The sequence below is a fragment of the Pipistrellus kuhlii genome, unplaced genomic scaffold, assembly GCF_014108245.1.
Source record: "Pipistrellus kuhlii isolate mPipKuh1 unplaced genomic scaffold, mPipKuh1.p scaffold_m20_p_2, whole genome shotgun sequence".
Lineage (NCBI taxonomy): Eukaryota > Metazoa > Chordata > Mammalia > Chiroptera > Vespertilionidae > Pipistrellus > Pipistrellus kuhlii.
Genome location: NW_023425515.1, coordinates 15,350,105 through 15,366,803, shown reverse-complemented (window position 1 = coordinate 15,366,803; position 16,699 = coordinate 15,350,105). Strand labels below are relative to the sequence as shown.

Sequence of the window (16,699 nt, the reverse complement as noted above, 5' to 3'; positions counted from 1 at the left end):
TTTGACATAGCTTTCTACCCAGGGCTGCTGCTCAAAATGTGGTCCATGGACCAGCCACATTGGTGTCATCTAAGAGCACATCAGAAATGCACAATTTCATCACCCACTTCCACTAATCTGGACCTGCATTTTAGCAAGATCTCCAGATGACTCGAGTGAATCCTAAAATTACAGAACTTCCCTGGAGCCCACTTACTGTCCAAATTTAAAATGGTAGGAAAATCCATTAGAAATAACTATCCCATAAGGACCTAATCATTTCCCCAAAGAATGTCGTGAAGGCAACATTAACAGTAATTTCTAATGATTTCTTCTGGAACAGTGAAACAAGGGACATTTCGTTTTCAATAAATTCTTTAGCACTTAGCATATCATTCACTGCTCCTTACCAGTCAGCTGGCTGGACTCCATCACATAAAATTCAAGACTGACAGTGAATGAGACAACAGAAATGTATACAAGATAATAGTAAATAGGATCTAACATTTCCTCACATTTCTATCTTTGCTATTTTCATACAAAATCCTGGCATTCAGGAATAAAACAAAAAGACATTAAGAAGCTTTGTTTTTATATATTTACATGTACATAAAACTCATTTTAGTATGAACTGTATTATCAGCTTGTCATCATTTTCTATTTTTTAAAGTTTCTGTAAGAGCTTAAAGACAAATCCATTTGAACTTCCTAGAACAGCCAAATCATTATATACTTTGAGGAAGCCCCTACATTTGTATTTCCTTTAAAAATGACTTAGAAAAAATGATCAATCTAAATCCCAGCCACAGATTATAATTAGCCTCCTCATCCAAATCCCTGGTTTAAAATAGCAAAAGGGAAAACTTTGCTGGACTATTCACCTTTCCTTTCAGTGGTACTGGGGTTAATATTCACAATCCTGAACAGCCCAGACAACATACCTGAAGACTCCAAAACCCAGTCAACAGCTTCATATTACTTTGTCAGGACTGAGTCTTTTAATATTCAAATAAAATAACCCCCGACTGGAGAGTTTCAGCAATTTCAAAAACAAACACTCCAAACTCCAAAACAAAGCTATGTTTCTTAAATGATATTTTCTATACAGACAGATCTCTGACTTAAAGGAAGTTAAGATATATTCGAAGATAAGAATGATAGACAAAGATGACAGAGAAAGATAACATTCTTGCGTATAACATATTAGAGGCCTGGTGCACAAAATTCTTGCTCTCAGGGAAGGGGTGTCCCTCAGCTTGGCCTGCGCCCTCTTGCAGTCTGGGAGCCCTTGGGGGATGTCCGACCCGTGCTGCTATGTTCACCAGCCGAGGGCTGGGCTTCTGGCTGAGCACGCTCCCCCTGTGGGAGCACACTGACCACCAGGGGGCAGCTCCTGCCTTGAGGGTCTGACTCCTGGTGGTCAGTATGTGTCAAAGTGACCGATCATTTGCCATTCGGTCAGATTTGCATATTAGGGTTTTATTATATAGGATGTGCATAAGGGTGTTGGTGGTAGGTTTTTAATTACATGAAATATATGTATATATATATATATATATATATTTTATTGAGGTAAAAAATACATAACATGAAATTGGCCATTTTAACCATTTTTTAGTATACAATTCAATGGTGTTAATTACATTCACAATGTTGTGCAACCACATTGATCTATTTCTAAATTATTTTCATCACCCTAAACAGAAAGGCTACACTTATTAAGCAATAACTCCCATTTCCCTCTCTCCCCAGTCTCTGACAACCTCTAACCTACCTTCTGTTTCCATGAATGTGACTATTCTAGATACCGTGTTTCCCCGAAAATAAGACATCCTCCAAAAATAAGAGCTAGCGCATGGAAAAATAAGACATCCCCTGAAAATAAGACCTAGTGCAACTTTGGGAGAAAAAATTAATATAAGACACTTTTATTTTCGGGGAAACAGGGTAGTTCATATACATGAAATCATAATATTTGTGCTTTTTGTCTGGCTTATTTCATTTAGTGTAATGTTTTCTTTTTAAAAAAAAATATATATATATATATTTTTCATTGATTTCTGAGAGGGAGAGGGAGAGAGAGAGATAGAAAAGTCAATAATGAAGGAGAATCATCTATCGGCTGCCCCCTGCATGCCCTACAGTGGGGTTCAAGCCCACAACCTAGGCATGTGCCCTGACAGGGAATTGAATCGTGACCTCCTGGTTCATAGGTCAACACTCAACCACTGAGACACAGTGGCTGGGCTAGTGTAATGTTTTCTAAGTTCAACATATTTATGAGGCATGTATCATGCTCTTCCTTATGGTTCAATAATACTCCTTTAGATGCATATACTATTATTGTTTATCCATTCATTGATTGACGGACACTTGGGTAGTTTCCACTTTTTGGCCATTGTGAATAATACTGCTATGAACATTCGCATACAAGCATGCATTTGGATCCCTGTTTTCAAATCTTTGGGTTCAGTATCTACCTAGAGGTGAAATTTCAACCTCACCGTCTCTGTGCCAATATCACCGCATATCAAGAAAAGATAGTATGATAACCAAGAAGTAATAGAGGAGCTGCTGAGTTATTGTCAAGGGGAAATTATTTCATTAAATGAAAGGTGAGTAAGAAATAAGCCTTCCCTCCTGAGTGGCCCACGGGAGGCATGGAGCAGTTAATTACAACACAAGGTCTGTAACAGAGGCTCACAATGCGAAGTGCTGAAGGCAGAATGACTGACAGTCAACAATGGGCGGGTCCTCAGTGATAAGGATGTCATTACAGGGAGCGCCGGGGACACAGCACCATGGGCCGGAGAAACTACGTGGGCCCAGACATGAATCTCATGCAAGAAAACGTGGGTCGGTGAGTGAGGCTAAGGTGTGGAATACAGAGGGGCAGGGGCAGAGAATGAAGGCTGAAAGCAGGTCAGAGAGCTGGATGGCAAAGGTCTCACTGTAGGCTGAGGGAGTTTGGACTTGCTCTGTGGACAACGAGAATCTGTTAGAGGTATCAATACCCAACCAGACAGGGAAACGTGGGACAGTTGAAGAATGGATTACAAGTGGGGAGAGACAGACCACAAGCAGGCCAGCAAGGTGGCAAATTTGGGCAAGTGACAATAGCCTGGCAGTGGGAAATGAAAGAGGGGACACAGATCAGGGTATCGATTTGGAAGGGGAAGTTAATAGAATGGAGAAACTCATTAGATGGGGAAGGCAGGGAAGGTGCTGGGATTTCTATTTAAGGTTTCTACCTGGGCATCAAGGTGAGTCATTAACAGGGAATTAGGAGAACAGGGGAGAAGCAAGAAGGAAGCACAGTTTAATTTTGTCTTGATGATGTGAAATGGACAGCAGAAAACACACATCTGGGAGAATTCTGAGCCCCAGCAATTCTAGATAGGATGTAGTGAAGTCTAGTTCACTTTTAGATGGTTTTCATATACATGCAAATTTTTTGTACTTTAATTCCATGCAGCTTTCAAGAAAATGTTCAAAGAAAATGGGAAAAAACAAGAAACCACGCACAAGGTCATTATCATGTAAATCTAAGAAATAAATATCTTAGAGGCAAATATCCTTTAGTTTCTTGTCTTTAGCTAACTGTTACAATCTGGAAGAATGCAGCTATAGAACCAAACAAAACAGTAACTTGGCTTTTCCCAATGAAAGGAAAATTTCACTTATCACAGTTAAAAGGTTTGCCAAAGTACAAGATTAAAAACAAAGCACTGATGATATATTTGTTTATGCTACTTACTTTGATTAAATACAAACTAAGCCACTTGTCCTTTATTTTGACATTTGCACGATTAATATGCAATTTAAAGCTTTCTGTGGTAAATTATCTGTTGGTTATTTTGGCAAATTTGCATATTTTACTGAGTGGAGCTACAAAAAGACCAAGGAAGTATTACTGAAGAATGAGGTATTATCCGCATAACCAAGAATGCTGCTGGTTCATATAAAAATCTGATGCCAAAGTTAAAGCAATTTGTGAAGTTATTTGGCTTATTTGAAGGACAACTTTTTAATGGAAACGTGTTTCAGCGCTATACATTTTTTTTTCTGGGACAATACATTCCTTATTTCCCCTTTGTAGCATTACTAAGATGACCATGTTTACAACCAATCATGTAGACAACATCGTTCTCTTTTTTATTTTTTTTTATTTTATTGATTTTTTACAGAGAGGAATAGAAAGTTAGAAACATCGATGAGAGAGATACATCGACCAGCTGCCTCCTGCACACCCCCTATTGGGGATGTGCCCGCAACCAAGGTACATGCCCTTGACCAGAATCGAACCTGGGACCTTTCAGTCCGCAGGTTGATGCTCTATCCACCAAGCCAAATAGGTATTGGCACTTTTTTTTTTTAAGCCAAAATCATAATCTTTTCGCTGAAGTCTAGATTTCCAGAAACCTCTGATAACCAGAAAGGCTTCCTGAAAACACTGCCTCCTAACCAGGCACCCAAGGTAGCCCAGTTTGACTGCTGACTCACCACCACCAGCACAATCACACCCAGACTTCACATGAGCGCTTCCACTGACTGCAGCCTGCTCAGGTGAGCACCCAGAATGCCAGGGAGGTCTGCCAGAAGGCGGGGCTTCAAGATGATAACTACATGTCCATGTTTGGCTCATAGTCTACAACCTCCCCTCTAATAGTTCCTAGATCTGCAAGGACTCTATTTTCTTCTTTTTGTGGTTGCTTTATCAAGGGATGGCCTTAAATGTGGCACTGAATTTTTTTTTGGGGGGGGGGAGGAATAAAATCAATAAACCGTGAGGTGGCTGCTTCCAATACACTCAGAGCAGGTTGCTTCATTAACATCATTTTCTCTCTGATGGAATAGGCAGAAAAGACCTACAAATGTGAAGTATAAATGCCCCCGTACCATTACTAACAGCCTTCTTAAAATTCAACTGGTAATGTAATAGCCTTCTTAAAATTCAACTGGTAATGTAACTGACACCTCAGATATGAACGTTCCTGATAGCTCTCTTGATGCCTGTATGGTAAACCCACCAATCTACAGAGGAGATGAAGACTTATTTAAGCCAAAACCGGTTTGGTTCAGTTGATAGAGCTTCAGCCTGCAGACTGAAGGGTCCCGAGTTGAATTCTGGGAAAGGGCACATACATTGGTTGTGGGCAAATTCCCAGTGGGAGATGTGCAAGAGGCAGCTGATCGATATTTCTCTCTCATCGATGTTTCCATCTTTTTTTCCCTCTCCCTTCCTGTAAAAAAAAAAATCAATAAAATATATTTTTTAAAAAGACTTATTTAATACAAACAACAAATCTGTTTTAGTTAGTCAACCAACAAAAGTTCCTTCCATATGCCAAGCACAGGATACAGGTTTAAGTGAATGTTAAGGAGCAAATCATCAATAATTATAACCATCATTCATGTACCAAGCACTGGTCTACATGCTTCCCATGCATTATCTCATTTAACATATTCCTCAAGCCTACTTGAAGAGATGGCCTTTATACCCATTTCACAGATAAGAAAATCAATGCTATAGGGACTTAACGTCAAAACGTGCAACACCTGAGCCTCAGTTTGAACCCAGAGCCTGAGCCTGTGAACACCTCTGGCCTCTGCTCACAGGTGCCTGCTGCTCTTGCCTGTCTGTTACAACTGGCCAGCCCTCGAACTGGACATCCAGCAAAGAAGATTAACTGCTGAAAGGAAAAAGAAATACTATTCGTTTCCAAGAAGACCAGCTGTTGCATCATCTCAGCGAGTAAATTATGGATGTCAACAGGAAGGACCTGCACAGTGGATTCATGCTACGGCAAGACCAGCAGACAGCGGAGGAGCCAACAGGTGAGCCCCTGGGAAAACAATCAGGATGGTCATGGCTGGTGATGCATTCTGGTCCTGGTCAACACCGTGGGAGCAGTTATGGGACTGCAGGGTCCCTGGGAAACTCTGAGAGCCATTCATATGGGCCCTACCTGTTCCCTGATGCCCTCCTCTTTGTCCCATTCATCCTTCAAATCTTAGATTCTATTTCGTCTCCTCCAAGAAGCTCCTGTGGCCTTATTTTATGTCTTTATAAACCCCTATACTAATATCTTTGTATCTTTACTGGATGATAATTCATTATACTACGAATGTGTTTGCATGTGTCTCTCTCAGCAAGGTCTAGAGGGCAGGGGTCATGCCTGTTTTGAACAACACTATTTGCCCAGGTCCTGCCCACACAGTCCCTGGAACATGGGAGACCGTCAAATATTTGACTGAATGAACCCAGTTTGTGTTTTAAACACAAAAGTATAAAGATGAAACCTGTTCAAGGAATTTTGTTCTATGGCTATTTTACAAAAAATGTAACACCCACAAATTGTTCAGTCTCTATCTTGCCCTGCTCTAATCAAGTCAGCGGATTTTTTTTTTCTTTTTCTTTTTTTTTTTTGCCACAAACTGGGTTCCCAGTGAAGATAAAAATTCCCAGCACAAACTTTTACAATCCTGTCAAGTAAGGTCACTAGAATGAGGCCCAATCCAGCCAAGATAAAGCATGGGTAGACCAGCCCATCCCCCACTAGATCTAGGGAAAATTCCAGGATGACTAAGGTGTGTGTGTCGTGTGTCTCCCCCCAACTCCCCCCCCACCCCCCCTGCAGCCCCATCCCCTCCTCACTTAGCTCTGTAGTTAGGGAGGCACAGAAAACAGAAAGCAGGGCTCTGGTTATAATCAGCACTGCCCTGCACCCTTCTCAGAATGGCATCCTTTCAAGGTACTTTTTCCTCATCAATATCCATCTGCCTAAAGAAGGTCCTGGACTTCTTCCTCCCCTAAATGAGCTGTCAATCTCCGAGGTTACCGTCTCCACCAGAGAGGGCCAGGCTCACTTGTGCTGGAGCCGTGAAACATACCGGGCAGGTTTCACATGCCTAAGTTGCTGTGGTATAATAAAATAGCTCCACTAAACTAAGAAATCCTCCAGAGAAGTGGCAGCGAACTATGTGCTGCTGGAAACACTTCCCCAACAGAACAGCAACAGAACGTTCTGTCCTCGACCAAAATGAATTTATATTCTGTTGTACATGAGGCTTGGGGTTCATTTGTATGTTTTTTTTTTTTTTTTTTTTTTGATGGTCAGGTTGACACTCAAGATCAATACCAATTTTTTAAAAATTTAATTTCTTTGAGACCACTGGATCAGGAGTAGCAAACGCATGGCTAGAGTACCATCTCTAACCTGCGGCAGGCATTGCCAACCACGTTTGGCACCCTGCCCAGCTGCAGAATTTGTACTCCACACAGCTGGATTGATCAACCAACAATGAGGATGAGCCCTGACTGGTCTGGCTCGCTGGATAGGGCATTGGCTTGCGGACTGAAGAGTCCCTGGTTCGATTCTGGTCAAGGGCATGTACCTTGGTTACGGGCACATAAAAAGTTTCTAACTTTCTATCCCTCTCCCTTCCTCTCTGTAAAACACACACACACACACACACACATTGAGGATGAGTAAGATGAAGCTCATCTATGGTATTTTCCCCAGACTAACAATGATAGGAAATGTTCACTCGACAAAAATATAGAACTGCTCTTTCTGAATCAGTATACGTACCCTACAACCCAACCGGGAAAATATCTCACCAGCTTTCTCTCTTAACAGACTATGTCTTCTCACAACCCAGTTCTACTTTCTCTTCTGAAATTGTATCTCTGGATTGATAACAAGGGGGTAAGGGTTGAAATGAAAAGTGTTTGGGAATGTGGAAAAAACAAACAAAACCCACACCTTATTCTGAACAAAAATGTCCTGGTAGCCCCCCTTCCCATTCTGATAGCTACTGTTTGATCTTTCAAATCTCTAGGATGGTTTTTGTTCAAAGATTCTTATCATGCTGTTAAGATCAGCCTGGACACATGAAAGAAGAGATCGAGGTGAAAGAGATAAAGTAAGGGTCTTCTTACCCTTACTACCACAAAACACAGAGCTTCCTTAGGTTTAAATCCAGCTCCCTCCCCAGAGACACCTTCAGTTCTAAGCTCCCAGCAAATCCCAAAGGAGGAAGGCGGAGCAGCAGTCCAGGGAAGGGAGCGGCAGAAAGACTACAGAACTAAGTGCCCCAAGACGAGCTGTATCAGTTAAGGTTCTGGTGCCCTTAGTCCTTCCTTCTCAGTGATAATGCACAAGCCTGAAGAAATATAAACAAGACCCTACAAAGAGAGGAAAACAATGTTTTTCAAGTCCTTGAGATTTTAATACCTTAAGACTGAGTTTTTCCTCCAAATGAGAATTTAAATTACCATCTGAGTCTGCCACACAAAATAAACTGGAGGGAGAGGGTCTTGTTCCCATGGTAACTTTTTGCACACTTGGTTCTTTTTGCTTTAATGCTGCTCACATGCATTCATCCATATTTGAATTTCTCCCAGAAATGAGGACAACATCAATGAATGCCAGGAAACACTCTTTACCAAAATGGCCTTAGGACAGATAAAAGTCTGCCTGTGCCTGGGATGCTCGGGTTTATTATGGACAGTTTTACGGGTTTTAATTATTTTTTACTTGAGCACAACTATTAATTTACAGCAAAGAGAAAATCCCCTCTGCCTTTCCTTTTACATATGACCATGAAGAATGAAACCAAGTGTGCCTGGTTCACCCCTGGCTCTCCAGGACTGAGCAAAGAACAAACCCTCAATAACTGTGTTGAATGAGTCAATACTAGATACCTATCCCTCCTCCTTGCCCCTCACCCAAGGAAAAAAACAGTGAGCGATGGTATGAAGCAAGTGTCTATTCGGCCTGATTAATAACTACAGTAAATTATCAGGGTCCTCACGAGGGGGCTAGGCTGGGGTGAGGTGGCACTGAACGGCTCTGCTGTTGCCAAATATGGAATCTGAGTGCTTATATGCCCTTATATGAATTCCTAAATACAAGGTGTGGAATCTCAAGAGTAGATTTGCTGCCAAAACCGGTTTGGTTCAGTGGATAGAGCTTCAGCCTGTGGACTGAAGGGTCCCAGGTTTGATTCCGGTCAAGGGCATGTTCCTTGGTTGTGGGCACATCCCCAGTAGGGGTGTGCAGGAGGCAGCTGATCGATGCTTCTAACTCACTCTCCCTTCCGCTCTGTAAAAAAAACAATTATACACACACACACACACACACACACACACACACACACACACACACATATATATATATATATATATATATATATATATATATTTTTTTTTTTTTTTTTTTTTTTTTAAAGAGTATATTTGCTAATGCGTTGCCTGGTAAAACTAACCAAGGTTTATGACTTCTGAAGAACTATGAGATGATAATTACATGACCAACCCAGTGACCCTGTGACCTTGGCCCCATGAAAGGGTATTGCTGTGTGTGACCCTCATTCATAGTAACTTCACCAGAAGCGGCTGGGCAGGTTGTCTCCCTTCATCCCGCCTTGTTTTCCGTTTCCCACATCAACAGCCTCATTGTGTGCATGTCTTTTATTGCAAGCTGCCCCGAGCCTTTCGTGGATGCAGCTGAAGTCTAATTTATAAATTATAAACACACCAGGAAAACGTGGATTCTTGGTTGCTGCTTGGAAACAGCATGAAGAATGAATTTATAGACTCCTGGAACAAAGTCAAGTAAAACAACAAAGTCTCCTCGTCCTGAAGGCCCGTTTCCTATTGTGGGTGGGTCATTCTGGAAGAAAGTCAGCACAGGGAAGACACGTTTCTCTTCAGGCACTATTTCCAGATACTTATTGGGTAGTGCCGTGATATCTCAAGTCAGAATTCAATCCACAAGGAAGGATAAGATTTAAAGTAAGCCCCAAGTCTTTGTATCTCAGTCTTTCTTTATTTAATATGCCCAAAGAAAGGTATCATCCTAAAAGAAAAGAATGGTTTCTATGGCTCCCACCCATTTTATGAAAGGGGGAGGGGGTGCAAATTCTGAATTTTGAAAACTCCAAGAAGTCAGTTTCCATAATATTCTTTTTAAAAAGATGATGTTTTCACAAGGGAACTAGAATTCCATGTCCTCTCTGACGTTTTTTCAAACCTGCTTCAGTCTCCCCAGCATCTGGCTCTGGTCTGCCCTTTTCACACAACCCTCTGCTTCAACTTGCATCAGGGATTTTTAAAATACTGCCTCTTCAGATGACTATTAACACCGCTTAGCCAAGTACAGAAGACGAAGACCAATGGGGTACACAAGTTCTTACCCTGGTTTTAAGTGCATGTGGTGCAATGATAAATTTCCGTTGCTTCCTTTATTGACCATAATAAAGAACGAAATCTCACTATTTGTGACAGCATGGATGGACCTAGAGGGTATTATGCTCAATGAAATAAATCAGACAGAGAAAGACAAATACCATATGATTTCACTTAAATGTGGAATCTAAAGAGCAAAGTAAACAAATAAACAAAACAGAAACAGACTCATAGACAGAGAACAGACTGGATGGTGCCAGAAAGGAAGGGTTTTTTTTGGGGGGGAAGGGGACTGGATAAAAGAGGTTAATCATTAAGATGTACAAATTGGTACTTACAAAACAGACATGGGGATGTCAAGTCCAGCATAAGGACTACAGTCAATAATACTGGAATAACTATGTATAATGCCAGGTGGGTACTGGAAATATTGAGAGGAACACTTTGTAAACTATATGATTGTCTAACCTAGGGGTGTCGAACTCAATCAGAGAAGGGGCCAAAATCTAAAATCCAGCCTAAATCGCGGGCTGAATGGTTTACTGAACAGTCATAAACTGTCATTGTGATGGAAATGCAGCGGAGTGCAGTGATGACAGCGCAGTGCGGACCACATTGCAAGGCCTGGCGGGACGGATTTGGCCCGAGGGCCTTGTGTTTGACGCATGTGATCTAACCACTACACCATACACCTGAAACCAATACAAAATAATATTGAAAGTACACTGTAATTGAAAATGTTTAACAAACAAAACGAACAACTGAGTGGAGAAGACTTGGCCAACCTCTCAGTAATTAGCTCAAGACAGACGATAGACAACATAGTGAGAGGGAAGCCACCAGCAAGAAGAGAAAAGATCCCAGACAATGGGTAGGGGAGCATGAAGATGAAGGGAGGAAAAAAAAGAGAGAAGGGGTGATTACTGAGGCTCCATCACCTCAATACCGAAGAGCAGGCTTCCCACGCTGTCTTTCCCAACTTAATGCTTTCCTTCGACTTCACTGATACGTGATCTCTTATCTCATGGTTAGATTAATAACAACCATAAATGAATACATTTCCAGATAAAGTCCATTTCACATTGCACCTCCCGCAGCCAGGCTAATTGTGTACCATTACATCACACCTCTGGAAAAATGTATGCAGGATATTGGCCATGGGTGTAAACTCGGGAGCCAGATGGCCTGGTTTCAAATCCCAGCCCCCCTCTCTTTTATGAGCCGTGTAACCTTAGGCAGCTTGCTTAATGTCTCTCCATGCCCTTAGTTCCTCATTTGTAAAATGGGAATAGTAATAATGGTGTGACCTCATGTGGCTCTCACGATGACTGACTGAATTAAAACATCTTAAGTGCTTAGCGCACAGTCTGACACATGGTACAGGCTCATTAACATTAATTATCATTTGAAGTGCAATAAAAATGCCTGTCTCTCCTACACGAATTCACACCACTTACATGTCTTTTAAGGAATGCCAGGAGGCTTTCTTGCTTTCCCAGTCCACTCTGTTCAAGGGCAGCAAGTCAAGCTCCTCTACTCCCATCCATGAATTCTGTCATACATCAAATCCTCTTAAAATCACAGGCATACACTTTCTCTTCAACTTAAAAAAAAAAAATGTTTAATAGGTACTGACCAATGACAAAATTAGAGGAAGATTAAGTTCGGTCCTTTTTAGGTCCCATGTGTTGGTACGTCCTGAGTGAGTTACAGATGGGAAAGGAATGAACCAGTGCAAATGGACGATTTTCTGCCAAGAAGTGGTGGAATATTTCTTCACATGTAAACCCTGCTCTTGGCCTTGGCCTTCTAACCATGGGGAAGGAAAAGTCATGTCACAATGAAGAGGCGTTAGGCCAGGCAAGGCACAGGCACACTTGGCCAAAACACAAAGGGCACCATGTTTATTTTTAGAGCCCCCTGTGGGAGGCTAACTAATGGCCCCCCGAGGAGGTCCACAGCTTGCGACTTTGTTGTCTTACAGGATAAAAGTGACTGTGCCGATGAGGTTAGGGATCTTGAGTTGGAAAAGTCCTCCTAGATGATCCAGGTGGGCCCAATGGGATCACAGGGTCCTCCTTAGTGGAATCAGAGAGAAGATGCAAGGATGGAAGCAGGAAGCAGAGAGCAAAGAAGATGGCATGCAGCTGGCTTTCATGGTGGAAGAAAGGGTCACAGAGAAGGAATGCAGATGACCTATGACCTAGAAAGAGTCAGCTCTGCCAATACTCGATGCCAGTCAATCTGAAATTGCCTTCAGATTTCTGACCTTCAGGATTCTAAGACGTAATTGTTGTTTTAATCTGCTAAATGTATAGTAGTTTGTTATAGCAGCAATAGGAAACTATACATCCCCTGATCCATTTTACATTTCTCTCTCTCTCTCTCTCTCTCTCTCTCTCTCTCTCTCTCTCTCTCTCTCTCTCTCTCTCTCTCCCCCCCCCCCAACCTACTGCTCACTCACCAATAACCAATATCTTGTATCTACACACCAGCCCCTGGGTTACTCATGGGCCGGACTGTAGAGGTACATCAATTCCAGAAGGCTGGAGATTCCGGACCCAGCTCCCCTTCTGTACTCATTCATTCAGTGACATTTTAGGCACCCAGAACATAAAACCCAGAGCAAACCCAACAAAAGTCCCTGCCTTCATGGCACTGACCTCCTGGGAGGGGAGCCCTCCCTGTTCTACTCCCCCGGGACCCAAATGGAAGACCACACAAAACCTCTCAGCACCACCAGTGAAATGAAACAAAAAAGTTTTGCTTCTGAGTCCGCTAAAAGACATTTTAAAGGGCAAGACACTTTCCTATTAGGTGACTGCCAAGGAGGACAAAGGGAATGGGGGAGGAGGTGTGATGTAAGCCAAGATGGGAACTCACAGGTGTGTCCGAGGAATGTGTGATGGGACTTTGGGTCTGTGAGGGTAGATGTTCAAAGGCATTCATGACTCAAAAAAAGTTTAAGAACCACTGGCTTTGTGTAAGGAAAATACCTACCACAGAAAGATACAGAAAAACTGGGCAATGACTGTAAGAAGAAATTATAAACAAGCCTCTGCCTAGACCGAGAAGAACTCCAAGTGCCACGTGAAGCTATTTTCTTTCCGTACTTAAGTAACAGAGAGCCACTGAGGTTTCTCGTATGTTAGGGAAGTAACTCTATAGGTCGGGTAGAGGATAGGATATAGGACTGACAGCTGAATTGAGGGACAGAGAAGAAGGCCAGGAGGCCAGCCATACACCTACACATATAATCCACGGAAGAGAAAAGCAGGTTGGCCCTGACCAGTTTGGCTCAGTGGATTGAGCATAGGCCTATGGACACAAGGGTCCCAGGTTCGATTCTGGTCAAGGGTATGCACCTTGGTTGCGGGCACACCCCCAGTAGGGGGCGTGCAGGAGGCAGCTGATGGATGTTTCTCTCTCATCGATGTTTCTAACTTTCTATCCTTCTCCCTTCCTCTCCATAAAAAATCAATAAAAAAATATATTTTAAAAAGAGAGAGAGAGAGAGAAAAGCAGCCTGGAGGTTCCTCAAAGTGTGAAACCCATGACCTGCTCCTAGGATATACCCAAGGAAGATGAAATCATATGCTCGCACAAGAACCTGTACACAAATGTTCACAGCAGCATAACTTATAATAGCAAAAAGAAAAACCTGCTCAATGTCCATCAACTAATGAATAGATAAGTACAATGTGGCACAGTCACACAATGAAATATTACCCAGCAAGGAAAAGAAATCAAGTATTGACACGTGTTACAACAGCAATGAACCTTGAAAACATCATGCTCTGTGAAAGAAGCTAGTCATAAAAGACCACGTATTATACGATTCCATTAACATGAAATGTCCAGAATAGTCAACTCCATAGAAACAGGAAGTAGAATGGTGGTTGCCCAGAACTGGGGAGTTTGGGGTGTGGGTGTGGGGAGTGAGCATTAATGCATAGAGTGTTTCCTTTTGAGAGTGAAAATGTTGTAGAGTTGACTGTGGTGATATTTGCTCCATCTGTAAATATATTAAAAATGCACTAAACGATACACCTTAAATGGGTTATTTACATGGTATATCAAATATTATCTCCAGAAAGGGCTTCAATAAAAAGGACAGCCTCTGGGAAATGACCGGAAGGGGTAAAAGCTGAGATCCACTAATTCTGTTCATGTGTCCAGCTCTCTCTTTTCCTGCTTTCCCAGAAAATGGATTATATATGCATTTCACCTCTTTTCAAGTGACCCTTAGGACAAGGCCCAAGATTTACACTATAAGGAACATCGGTTCTGGCTGAAGCAAGGGCAGGGGGTCCAGAGTCCAGTTGTTTGGCTTCCCTTACACCCAAACTGGCTGCCCCTCACGTGCCTTCCGGGAATTCCGGGCCTCCTGGAACGCAATCTGAAACCACACTGCAGATCTGGAGGGCTGAGCGATGTGGGAATGTTAAGCATCTTTGTAGGGTCAGGGAGAGGGAATCCAGCCAAGATCTCCCTAGTCACACCACAGGCCTGGAGACACTATGTCCCCAGCAGAGGCCTTTGACCCAAGCAACAACTGGCCGCCTTCAGCTTCTTCACCACACAGGATTCTCTAGTAAGAGGAGTGAATTTTATTTCTAGAAAGCTAAGCAAGGTCTGTTTTTTACGCCCTCCCGAAAGGCTGTCAGAGAGGCCTAAGGATGGCCATTTAGCCCAGAAGGGTCAACATGTTCCAAAAATCTCAGCTAGCATCCGACCACAACTAAGACGATGGCAGCTTTTAACTTTAGCAAGTGAATATAGAATGACAAAATATGTCATGTTCTCCTTTGGAGACATCCCTATAGCATATGTACTTCTTAAATCTACATTTCCTGCTGCCAGTCAGTAATTTGTAAACCATGTCACTCACATTTCACCAAGGTTCCTGTTCTGTTTTATATACACGCACCTCTTCCTTCTTTTTCTCCACCCAAACCCTGGCCCCAATACATACATCTTCTCTTCTGTAACGGAATTCTTCTCTTTGTGGTATCCCCCGGCCCCTGTTCCTGCTTTAATCCACTTTATTTTTTTTTTTAATTTTTTTTTTCAAGACGAAGAGAGAGGGAGAAACATCAACGATGAGAAAGAATCATTGATCGGCTGCCTCCTGCACACTCTACACTGGGGATCAAGCCTGCAACTTGGCTATATGCCCTGACTGGGAATAGAACCCTGATCGCCTGGTTCATAGTTCGATGCTCAACCACCGAGCCAGGCCAGCTGGGCCCAGACCACTTTTAAAGAATCTACCAAAACCTCATTAAGAATGCTGGTCCTACCATCCCCTTCCTCGCATCCATCCATGGGACCCAGATGTCCAAACCAAACTCCTGTTGGCTTCTAACCACACAACTTCCCTGAAGAAAAGTCCACAGATGCACCCCACACTGACTCTTGGTTCCTTCCCAGCCTGCTCTCTGGGCCGCGTTATAAAGCCAACTACAAGTCTGCACCCACATACTGCAAAAGGACCGCATCGGTACCGAATCCTCTTATTGCTTGCTTAGAATATTGACACTAGATCACCACAACTGTCATTCCCTGACATAGTGGCTGGATTATAGAGATGCGACCACTTGTAAGTGGGGACTTCATCCTTCTCTAACTTTCTTTTTCCTTTTTCTTTTCTTCTTTCTCCTTCTCCTTCTCCTTTTCCTTTTTTTTTTTTTTGACATCTTAATAGTTGTGGTTGCTGAAACCGGTTTGGCTCAGTAGATAGAGCGTCGGCCTGTGGACTAAAAGGTTCGATTCCGGCCAAGGGCATGTACCTTGGTTGCGGGCACATCCCCAGTAGGGGGTGTGCAAGAGGCAGCTGATCGATGATTCTCTCTCTCATCGATGTTTCTAACTCTCTATCCCTCTCTCTTCCTCTCTGTAAAAAATCAATAAAATATATATATTTTAAATGTTTTAAAAAATAGTTGTGCTAGAAACTCCTGCAAAAAGCTAATTTGGACTTTGGCCTCTATGTATTGCATGTGGTCATTTCTCCAAAAAAAAGAGTAGCTCTCAATCACAGTCCCCACCCTCACTTCAGCCAGACGCAGAGCTGACTCCCAGCTAGCGGCAGAAATTAGAGAAAGACTAAAGAAACGGCCTGCGTATCGTTTACTCGAGGGAGCGTTGCACGGTGGATCCCTTCATGAGGGCACGGCCTCCAGTTTAGGAAGAATGCAGGAGGCTGCACCTGCGGGGGAGGGGGGCCGCTAGCGCAAGGGCTGCAGGATCCAGGTCCTGCCGCACACGTGACCGCTCAGGTTGTCAGCAGCTACTCGAGTTTCTGTGCTGCATCAGAAACCGAAAATGCCTTGGCACCAGTGCGAACAAGGCCGGTGTGAAGTTCAACTCCAGAATCAGTGACTGGTTATTAGACCTGATGGCTTAACTAGACCGTGCACAGGGCTCCACGGTTTCCAAGAGCTTTCCTGCGTCTTTCCATTAAACCGCAGGCGCGTGTCCAAGGGCTTTTCTTAGAACTCAGTACAGCCATGCAAAATAAAT

At 42.8% G+C, this 16,699-nt stretch overlaps 1 protein-coding gene and 1 long non-coding RNA gene across 5 annotated transcripts in view; both read right to left on the bottom strand.

Annotated features, from left to right (window-relative positions):
* The window catches only part of ARHGEF26 (Rho guanine nucleotide exchange factor 26), a 112,391-nt gene that overhangs the window by 41,235 nt on the left and 54,457 nt on the right, over nt 1-16,699 (bottom strand). The window lies entirely within an intron of this gene.
* On the bottom strand, nt 7,296-16,026 carry LOC123652597. Its single transcript, XR_006742026.1, has 2 exons — nt 15,967-16,026; nt 7,296-7,377 (listed from the first exon to the last, which is right to left on the bottom strand). It is a non-coding gene; the product is annotated as an uncharacterized LOC123652597 (long non-coding RNA).